This window comes from Ascaphus truei, chromosome 2 (assembly GCF_040206685.1).
Source record: "Ascaphus truei isolate aAscTru1 chromosome 2, aAscTru1.hap1, whole genome shotgun sequence".
NCBI lineage: Eukaryota > Metazoa > Chordata > Amphibia > Anura > Ascaphidae > Ascaphus > Ascaphus truei.
Genome location: NC_134484.1, coordinates 259,958,118 through 259,969,423, shown reverse-complemented (window position 1 = coordinate 259,969,423; position 11,306 = coordinate 259,958,118). Strand labels below are relative to the sequence as shown.

Here is an 11,306-nt window from a genome sequence, read left to right as displayed (position 1 = left end):
AATCCATTCCTTCTACTATATTGGGAGGTGATAGATTTAAGAAATTATGTACGCGTGAGACATATTGGATGTATGTACTAGGTACATTACATCCGTGTGGATTGAATGATCATATTGATGTTAGCACTGTTATTTAGTGTTATGGTACCAACATGTTTTGAGGTACGTCTCTGAGGTCTGGTTTGGATGGGTTTTCCTGTCCCCTAATTGATAGTTGTCTCATCTCAGTTTGGTTGGTTTTACTATAGGTGCTCCTTAGGCCCATATAGACATAACAGGTGGAAAGTGCATTTATTATTAATATCATTATTATTAATTAATAGTATAGACACATTAGGTCTATGCCAATGATTACACATACTTTGACACAAAGGTTTTTTGTACGTTTTTGGGGAGTTGTTGCCCCCTGAGGTTTTTTCTGTCTCTGATTCTGCTTTCTCCAGTCTATGATTATTCTAATGGTTATTAATGATATATTATTTGGTATATTATTTGGTATTTAATTTGCCTACGGCCACACCACCCTGAATGTGCCCGATCTTGTCTGATCTCAGAAGCTAAGCAGGGTTGGGCCTGGTTAGTACTTGGATGGGAGACTGCCTGGGAATACCAGGTGCTTTAGGCTAAAAATGTTATTTTATCCCCTATATTATGTATTTTATTGTTATTCCTTCCTTTCCATATTTTTCTTTCCCCTCCCCTTTTTCCTTCACACCCTTCCCCTTTTTCCATTCCCTGTTCCATTTCCCACCTCCCTTCCCCCCTCTTTCCCCCCCGTTTTTTCATTTTACTTTTCCCTCCCCCACCCCTTTTTTTTTTTTATTCACAGGTCATGCATTTCTCTTATGATTTTTATTATGCTTGTGTGTTGCTCCAATGAGATTTTTCTGTGCTTATTTAATGTGTTATTCTTTTACTTCTATATATAGTTTATTTTTGGATGAATCAATATTTCATCTCTGTCCTTTTAAGATTTATTATTTGTATGTTGTACATTCATCTAGCTATTCGTTTTCATTTGTTAGTAGGAATATGTTTAAACTGCTTACAAATAGGCTCTAGTGCTTTATGATTGTCATGTATAATGTAGTCCAGCAATGAAACAGGGTTAAATTTGTGAAATTGAAAGTACCTGCCCACCATCCGTACTGGCCAATCACAACAGTAAAGGTGATATAAAGGACACCCCTTTTGACCATTGAATTCATTCCCTGATGAAATCCTTAGTGACAAAACGTGTAGGGCGTTTCCCAAAGAGGCCAGTTTGTGGCTGACATTACTGCACGAACGGAGAGAGTACCTTGGAGCTGTTGCTATTTTGCTTGGGACTACTGTTGCTCCGGTTTTACAGTTGCCTGCTGGTGAGCAGTGAGAGCTGTGGGAGGTGTTTCTGGAGGGAGTCTCGGACCGTGTTGCTGATTATTACATCATCTGGCTGCGGTGGCTCCAGTGCACCTTGCTGAACCAACAGATACACCAGAGGTGGAACCAACGGGACAGGCTGATACATTCCCTTCACAGCTTCAAGGTGATTGAGTATATCTCATAAATGCTATTATTTTTTCTCTGTTTGTGAGTGCGCTTTTTATATTTTACAATCCCATAAATACTGTTTTATACTTTATCACACTAGGAGTACGCCTGTTTTTTTTCTTGTTTTCTGCAGATATCCTTGGGATTTGGTGATCCTTATATACGGGCAGCAAAACTCCAGTGGACTAAGTACATTTTAATGAATTTCAACTGACATCTGGTTTTTATTTTATTTTTTATGATTCATATTTTTATTTTTGCTATAGATTTCAGTTGTTTTTATCACAAATTCGCCCTTTTGGGGATTCTATGGTCAATAGCCTTGTTAACTCTTTCTGATTTACACAGCTGATTTATCCTTATCAAGCTTCCTAAGGCGCTACTCCAATTTGTTATATATATATATATATATATATATCTCGTGTGGCAAGATGGCCGTGGTAAGTGAGGAGACAACATGACTTTTCTGGTGAAATAGTGTTGGTGGATTTATTTGTCCAAAAAGGTAACTAAAACAATGGATACACTGTCCCTTTAAATGAAAACGTAAACAAAAACCTAACCCCGGTCGGGGCACTGACTAAACAAAAGTGCAGGCTATCTACCTGGCTGGCTAGCTAACCTAGTCCAGCCCGACAATGTTCAACAATACCAGTTGGCTCCTTACCTGGGAGCTTTATTTCCCCTTGGGACAGTATCAATCTGAGCAGCCTGTGTCTGTCTGTCAACCCTCCTCTGTCTTCTCTCTGTGCCTCAGAGAGAGACTGCCTCCCCAGAGGCATTTCCTCTTCCTGTTTTAAAGCAGGTGAACTAGCTTAATTCGAATCACCTGTGGACTGATTAATAAGCTGGGTTAACCCCTCGTCTACTGGAAAGCATGCATACTGCCATCTCCTAATAACATATACAGAGTCAATGGCCCTGTCACAATATATATATATATATACATATATATATATATATATATATATATATATATATATATTGTGACAAACAGCTTACTCCGGGGCTCCGCTGCTTGTCCGGGACGGTTAGAACACGGTCTTTTGGGGTAGGTTAAATGAGGAGGCGTCACGTACTGTTCCTTTAAACAGGCTGTGCCTGGTTTATTCAGTCCCAGGCACTGAGACTGCCACAGTGCATACAACAAAACACATCAAAACAAAAGCTGCTCACCTGAGCGATAACTTAACTTAGATTTCCCTAACTCAGGGTGGAAGTGGCTTTTCCACTTTCCAACAACAAAACAAGGTACTTTTGCAGAGTTAGCCAAATGAATAGAACAATTGAACCTGTGTGGGGAAGGGGCTTCTCCCCACTGTGTTCAGCAGCCTTCCAGGCTCTGGAGAAGAGACAAGAGCAAACAGGAAATCAGTCTTACATACCTGATTTCTAATTAGCATGACAGGTGACAGAAATCCCTCAGTTCCAGCGCTTGCCCAAAACTGTGGGATGGAGTGCATGTATTATAAGGCTGCACTCCCAGGCCAGACAGGATAGAAACTGTTCAGTATCCTGGAAGCCCTATATATGGAATTTATTACCATCCCCTGGTTTCTGTCACATATCCTCCCCCCCAGCTCAGACCCTGAGGGATGAGCGACCATGGATATTAGGGAGTGCATCCTTGACAACCCGTCAGCATTGCCATGTTTGTGCCCTGACCTGTGTTCCACAGAAAATTTAAAGGGTTGTAGGCTTAGGAACCACCTGGTCACTCTAGCATTCTTTTCCCTGTTTTGACACATCCAGGTAAGGGGTGCATGATCTGTGACCAACCGGAATTTTCTCCCCAAGAGGTAGTATTTGAGCGTCTCTACAGCCCACTTTATTGCGAGACACTCTTTCTCTACTATGGAGTAATTTTTCTCCTGGGGATTTAGTTTCCTACTTAAATAAAGGATGGGGTGTTCCTCACCTTGAGACTCCTGGGAGAGTACCGCCCCCAGCCCTACCTCAGATGCGTTGGTTTGGACTACGAACACTTTGGAGAAGTCAGGTGTGACCAACCCTGGTTGGGCACAGAGAGCTTCTTTCAGGCTTCTAAAGGCCTGTTCGGTTTCGGGGGACCACTTTACCATAAGTGGTCCTCTTGCTTTTGTGAGGTCGGTTAGTGGGGTTGCCTTAGTCGCAAAATTGGGAATAAACCTTCTATAGTACCCAATTAACCCCAAAAAGGTCCTTACTTGTTTTTTTGTAACTGGCCTTGGCCAACCTTGTATCGCCTCCACTTTGAGTGTTTGGGGTTTGAGTAAACCTCTGCCAATAGAATACCCCAGATACTTGGCCTCCTCCAGACCAATGGTGCATTTAGCGGGGTTAGCAGTTAGTCCAGCAGACCGAACTGCGTCGAGCACAGCTTGGACCTTTGGAAGGTGGGATTGCCAATCTTCACTATGGATTACCACATCATCCAGGTAGGCAGCAGCATACCGAGCATGTGGTTTTAAAATTTTATCCATCATTCTTTGGAATGTGGCGGGAGCTCCATGTAAGCCAAAAGGCAGCACCCTATACTGAAAGAGGCCGTCTGGGGTTGAGAAGGCTGTCTTTTCTTTTGCCCTTTCTGTGAGGGGAACCTGCCAGTACCCTTTTGTTAGGTCTAGGGTTGTGAGATATCGGGCTTTGCCCAGTCTCTCTACAAGTTCATCTACCCTGGGCATAGGGTAAGTATCAAATTTTGACACCGCGTTTAGTTTCCGGTAGTCATTACAAAACCTTGTTGTACCATCTGGCTTTGGGACTAAGACTATAGGGCTGTTCCACCCACTTTGGGATTCCTCAATTACGCCTAGTTTTACCTGGCTGTGTAGAGAAGATTTCCTTGTTTCTGCTCACTAAATTCTGAACCTCTTGTTTCTGATGAACGGACAGGGTTTCAGCTATGCTAACCTCTGGGTCAGTTTCTTGACTCTCTGACGGACCTGGGGTTACTAGGGTTGACAAGACTTCTCTATCTTTCCAGGGCTTGAGTAGGTTTATATGGTAAATTTGCTCAGGTTTCCTCCTACCTGGCTGTCTTACCTTATAATTTACTTCTCCCATTCTTTCCAAGACCTCATATGGCCCATGCCATTTAGCAAGGAATTTACTTTCCACGGTGGGAACCAGAACTAGTACCCTATCACCTGGAAAAAAAATTCTGACCCTAGCACCCTTATTATACGTATTCCTCTGTGCTTCTTGAGCTTTCTCCATGTGTTCCCTCACTATGGGTAGGACTGCAGCAATGCGGTCCTGCATCTGGGCAACATGCTCTATTACACTTCTGTAAGGGGTAACCTCGTGTTCCCAAGTCTCTTTGGCTATATCCAGTAAGCCCCTTGGGTGTCGGCCATACAATAGTTCAAACGGGGAGAAGCCTGTGGATGATTGGGGAACTTCCCTAATGGCAAATAACAGGTACGGTAACAAACAATCCCAGTTTTTCCCATCTTTATCGACCGCCCGCCGTAACATGCTCTTTAAGGTTTTATTGAACCTTTCCACTAAACCATCTGTTTGTGGATGATAGACTGAGGTTCTGAGGTGCTTGATTTTTAGGAGTTTACATAACTCTTTTGTTACTTGGGACATAAACGGTGTTCCCTGGTCAGATAGAATCTCTTTAGGAATTCCAACCCGGGAAAACAGAACTACTAACTCTTTTGCTATGTTTTTGGCAGAGGTGCTACGTAGGGGAACTGCCTCCGGATATCGGGTGGCATAATCTAATATTACCAATATATGCTGATGTCCCCTAGCAGACTTTATTAGGGGTCCTACTAGATCCATAGCAATCCGGTCAAATGGTACCTCTATTATGGGAAGGGGTACCAATGGGCTGCGGTACGCCTTGAACGGGGCGGTGATCTGACATGCTGGGCATGAGGAACAATAATTCGTAATTTCTGCCAGAACCCCAGGCCAATAGAAGCTTCGGAGAACCTCTTCTTTTGTCTTTTCCACCCCTAGGTGTCCCCCCAATGGATGACTATGTGCGAGGTGTAACACTACATTACGGAATGTCCGTGGTACCAACAATTGTTTAGTTGTAACTGATTTTCTTTTATCAACCCGATATACTAGGTCGTTCTCTACCTCGAAGTAGGGGTAAGCAAGCGACCTATCTGGTTGGCCAAGAGTACTATTCAGGTCCCGTATATTTCCCCTTGCTACCTCTAATGTGGGGTCCTCCCACTGGGCCTTCTTAAAACTCCCAGGACTGACCTCTAGGTCAGCGAGGGTCTTATCCGGTTCTGGGGTGGTAAGTGTCTGATCAACATCCTGATTTGGGGTATTCCCTACCAAAGTAGTGATGGGGAAGGGAATTTTACAGCACTCCTCCTTTTCCCCCTTCTTATTTGGGCCCTCGTCAACCTCCATTTCTGAAAACGGGAAAGGATTTATTTCTTCTAATACTTCGTTATGGTCCGCTATTGAACTCTGGGCGCTATTCTGAGCGGGGGACCACATTTTTAGAAAATGGGGAAAGTCGGTCCCTATTAACACATCATGTGCCAGTTTGGGTACAATACCCACCTTGAAATCTAAAGAACCAAACTCTGTTTCAAAAAAAACATCAACAGTGGAATATTCATGATTATCCCCATGTATACAACAAATTGCCATTCTTTGTGAACTGTTTCCCTGTTTCTTCTTAATGGGCAAGAGGTATTCGGACACTAGTGTGACCATGCTCCCAGAGTCCAGAAGTGCCCGAACCCTCCTACCATTAACCTTTACAGATGCCCACAGATGGTTATTCAAGGGGTCCTCTGGGCTAGGGCGCATACATTGGGACAACAGCGAATAAGGTTCCACGCTGTTGCATTGCATGGGCTCATCATTTAGTGGGCAGATTTTTGCTGTGTGGCCCCTCTCATGACAATTTACACATTTAGGTACATAATCTGTGTCCCACTTAGAGCCTTTTCCCGGCTCCCCATGTTGGCTATTGCCCTTAGTGTGCGAACCACTGTTGCTGGTGCTGCGTGAAGGTGGTCGCCGCTCTTCAGCTCCCCTTAACCCCGGTACCCTTTTACCGTCTCTGGAAGAGTCCTGGAACCTCGGGTAGTGGGGTTGCTCCACGACTGTGGGTTGCGGGTGCTCTCCTGCTGCATTGTACCTTTCTACGAGGGCCACAAGCTCATCCGCATTGTGGGGGTCACTCCGACTGACCCAATGGCGTAAGGCAGAGGGAAGTTTCCTCAAGAACTGGTCCATGACCAACCGTTCCACGATGTGGCTTGCTGAGTTGATCTCGGGTTGTAGCCACTTCCGGGCGAGGTGGATGAGGTCATACATCTGGCTTCGGGTGGCTTTATCCATCGTGAAGGACCATGCGTGAAACCTTTGGGCGCGAACAGCCGTGGTTACGCCGAGGCGGGCGAGGATCTCGAACTTCAATTTTGCATAGACGTTAGCTTCGGCTGGCTCTAGATCAAAGTAAGCCTTCTGGGGTTCGCCGCTTAGGAAGGGTGCGATTAGACCAGCCCACTCAGCTTCTGGCCATCCCTCTCTCTGTGCCGTGCGTTCAAACGTGAGAAGATAGGCTTCCACATCATCCGAGGGTCCCATCTTCTGAAGGTAGTGGCTTGCCCTGGTCATTTTCGGAACTGGGGCTGCCGCTGCCAGTGGAAGGTTACTGATAGTCCCCCTCAGGATCTCGAGTTCCTGCTGTAAGCCCTGAGCGAACCGCTGTTGCTCCTCTCTCAGCAAGCGGTTTGTCTCTTGCTGGTTTGCATTCGCCTGTTGCAGGGCTTCATTCGCGTCTTTCTGGACAGCGACATTGCGTACCAGCGCACTCACCACGTCTTCCATCTTGTTTGGAGAGAGAGAAAAAAACTTTTTTTTTTTTTTTTTTAAAGTTCTTTAACCCCCAGACCTTTTAGTGTTCTGCCCGCATTCTCCACCATATGTGACAAACAGCTTACTCCGGGGCTCCGCTGCTTGTCCGGGACGGTTAGAACACGGTCTTTTGGGGTAGGTTAAATGAGAAGGCGTCACGTACTGTTCCTTTAAACAGGCTGTGCCTGGTTTATTCAGTCCCAGGCACTGAGACTGCCACAGTGCATACAACAAAACACATCAAAACAAAAGCTGCTCACCTGAGCGATAACTTAACTTAGATTTCCCTAACTCAGGGTGGAAGTGGCTTTTCCACTTTCCAACAACAAAACAAGGTACTTTTGCAGAGTTAGCCAAATGAATAGAACAATTGAACCTGTGTGGGGAAGGGGCTTCTCCCCACTGTGTTCAGCAGCCTTCCAGGCTCTGGAGAAGAGACAAGAGCAAACAGGAAATCAGTCTTACATACCTGATTTCTAATTAGCATGACAGGTGACAGAAATCCCTCAGTTCCAGCGCTTGCCCAAAACTGTGGGATGGAGTGCATGTATTATAAGGCTGCACTCCCAGGCCAGACAGGATAGAAACTGTTCAGTATCCTGGGAGCCCTATATATGGAATTTATTACCATCCCCTGGTTTCTGTCACAATATATATATGTATATATGTATATATATATATATGTATATATGTATATATATATATATATATGTATATGTATATGTATATATATGTATATATATATATATATGTATGTATGTATGTATGTATGTATGTATGTATGTATGTATGTATGTATGTATGTATGTATGTATGTATGTATGTATGTATGTATGTGTAGTAGTAGTAGTTATGGTTGTGGATGCAGACTGCGTGAATACCAATGATATTAACATAAGGAACAGAAGATGGAGGTATTCAATCACATTGTATTGCAAATTTCTTCAACATCTTGACTCCCAACAGAGCCTTTGTCAAGATCAAAAGACAAACATCAAATGACCATTGTATACCCTCAAAGACCCATGGGGAGAGGGGGAGAGAGAGACCCATCCTTTAGTAGGGATGAAAACAGTTACTGGCATCAGTATGTGGCAATGATATAGTATTGTTTTATATGAGAACAATACATTATTTTTTGAGTTCCAGCTCCAATGTTCAGTTTATCTTGAGTACTTTGTCTCTGTTAAAAGGGTAAGGAAAGACTAAAACATTTTAACAAATTATTTAAACCATATCATTATACACTGTATAACTAAATACTGTATTTTACATACAGTATTTACATGCTGAGACTTCATTATATTTTTGGACGCAAAAAAAATATTCAAATGCCCTAAGGGCCATATTTGCTTAACATTCCTATTGTTTAAGACACCTTGCAGTTCCTAAAGATACCTTATGGACTATTGAAATGATTGCACTATAAGGTGTCTTTCAACATTGTATGATGTCTTATGGAATAGCAATGCTAAGTAAATATGGGCCTAAGGATCTTATTCTGTAAGTTGTGATAGTGCAGAAGATCTGCTATCGCATGAAAAATCCCGTTGACTTTATGGGATATAGGCGCAATCAAACCTTACAGAATAAGGGCATAAATGTTGCAAACATGGTAAAAATTGCTGAAAAAGTTGCATTAGTTGAAAAGCATTCAGTAGATATAGCAACTTGTTGCAGCATGTTGAGAAAAAAATCTTGAGGCCAACTGTAAGCACTGATTGTATTGTATGTCTTTATTTGTATAGCTCCATTGAGGTACATAGCGTTTCACAGTAGTAATACACATGGTAATCATATAAATAACAAATAATATAAATAACAGGTCATGGGAATAAGTGCTTTAGACATAAACGTAACATTTAGGAAGAGGAGTCCCTGCTCCGAGGAGCTTACAATCTAATTGGTATGTAGGAGTAACATACAGAGACAGGAGGGAATTTTGGTAAGTGCTTCTGCAGGGGGCCAAGGGGGCTCTATGTATCATGTCAAGTAATATCTATGGTGCTACTAATATGTTTCTTTAAGCAAGTGTGTCTTAAGGTGGGTCTTAAAGGTGGATAGAAAAGGTGCTAGTCGGGTATTGAGGGGAAGGGCATTCCAGAGATGTGGGGCAGTCAGTGAGAAAGGTTTAAGATGGGAGAGGGCTTTAGATACAAAGGGGGTAGAGAGAAGACATCCTTGACCAGGACGCAAGAGTTGGGATGGTGCATAGTGAGAAATTAGGGCTGAGATGTAAGGAGGGGCAGAAGAGTGTAAAGCTTTAAAAGTGAGGAGGAGAATTGAGTGTGTGATACAGGATTTGAAATGAAGCCAGGAGAGCGATTTCAGCAGGAGAGACGCTGAGACAGATTTAGGAAAGAGTAGAGTGATTCTGGCATTGAGGATAGATTGTAGGGGAGACAGGTGAGAGTCAGGAAGGCCGGACAGCAGGAGGTTACAGTAGTCAAGATGGTAGAGAATGAGGGCCTGAGTCTTTAGCAGTCGAGCAACAAAGGAAAGGGTGTATCTTTGTAATATTGCGGGGGAAAAAGTGACAAGTTTTAGAGACGTTTTGAATGTGAGAGGAGAATGTGAGAGAGGACCCCTAGGCATGGTGCTTGGGCTACTGGGCGAATGATTGTATTTCCAACAGTAATGTGGAAGGAGGTAGTAAGGCCAGGTTTGTCAGGAAGTATGAGGAGCTCTGTTTTTGTCATTTTAAGTTGGCAGAGGGCCATCCAGGATGATATTGAAGAGAGACATTTGAGACTTGGTCTGTACAGCTTGTGCAAGTCAGGGGTTGAAAAGTTAATTTGTGTGTGGTCAGCATAGAGGTGATATTTAAACCCAAGGGATGTGATTAGGTCACCTAGGGAAAGTGTGAACAGACAAAAGAGAAGAGGTCCCAGGATAGATCCCTGCGGCACCCCAACAGAGAGATCTATGGAGGAGGAGGAGGTGTTATCAGAAGAGACACTGAAAGTACGATGGGAGAGGTAAGAGGAGATCCAGAACAAAGAGCTTTGTTATGAATACCAAGAGTATGGAGAATGTGGAGGATAAGAGGGTGTCCACTGTGTCAAATCCTGCAGAGAGGTCGAGTAATATGAGCAGAGTGTAATGACCTCTGTCTTTGGCAGCATGGAGGTCATTAGTTATTTTAGTGAGGGCTGTTTCAGTCAAGTTAGCAGTGTGGAAGCCAGATTGTAGAGGGTCAAGGAGAGAATGGGTGTTGATAAAGTGGAGCAGGTGAGAGAATACAAGACGTTTAAGGAGTTTGGAGGCAAAAGGCAGGAGGGAGACCGGTCGATAGTTAGAAAGACAGGTAGGGTCAAGCTTGCAGTTTTTTTAGTAATGGTATAATGGTTGCATGTTTGAAGGAGGAGGGAAAGGTACAAGAATAGAGGGATGTGTTAAATATGTGTGTGAGCGTAGGTGTTATAGTCAGAACAAGATGTTTTAGGAGATGGGAGGGAATATGGTCAAGAGGGCAAGTGGTAGAGGGAGAAGAGGAGATTAGCAGTGACACATCCTCTTCTGAGACAGCGAAAAAAGAGTCAAGGAAGGCAGGAGGAGAGTTAGGAAGCAGTGTATGGTAGGAGGAGGCAACAGTGGGATGTTCTGATGTATGGATTCCACCATTTCCTTAAAATAGTCAGCAAAGTCGTGAGGTGAGATGGAGGAAGAAGAAGAGACAGCTGAGGATGGTTTGAGAGAGTCAAAGACAGAGAAGAGTCGGCATGGGTTAGACTTGTGCGTGTTGATTAGTGATGAAAAGTAGGTTTGTTTAGCCTGAGAGAGGGCAAAGTTGAAACAGGAGAGATCCTAAATATTTAAAAAAATACAGCAGATTTATCATAAAATAGCCAAAAATCTTTACACATCAGAAACATGATTTTTTGAGATTTCACATTTTTTGCTTATAATCAAGGAATTTCTAAAATAGGTTCTTTAATACAACT

General features: G+C 43.3%; 1 pseudogene; it reads left to right on the top strand.

Annotated features, from left to right (window-relative positions):
- The first annotated feature begins 506 nt into the window (after positions 1 to 506).
- LOC142488893 (5S ribosomal RNA) lies at positions 507 to 625 on the top strand (annotated as a pseudogene).
- Positions 626 to 11,306: the final 10,681 nt, after the last annotated feature.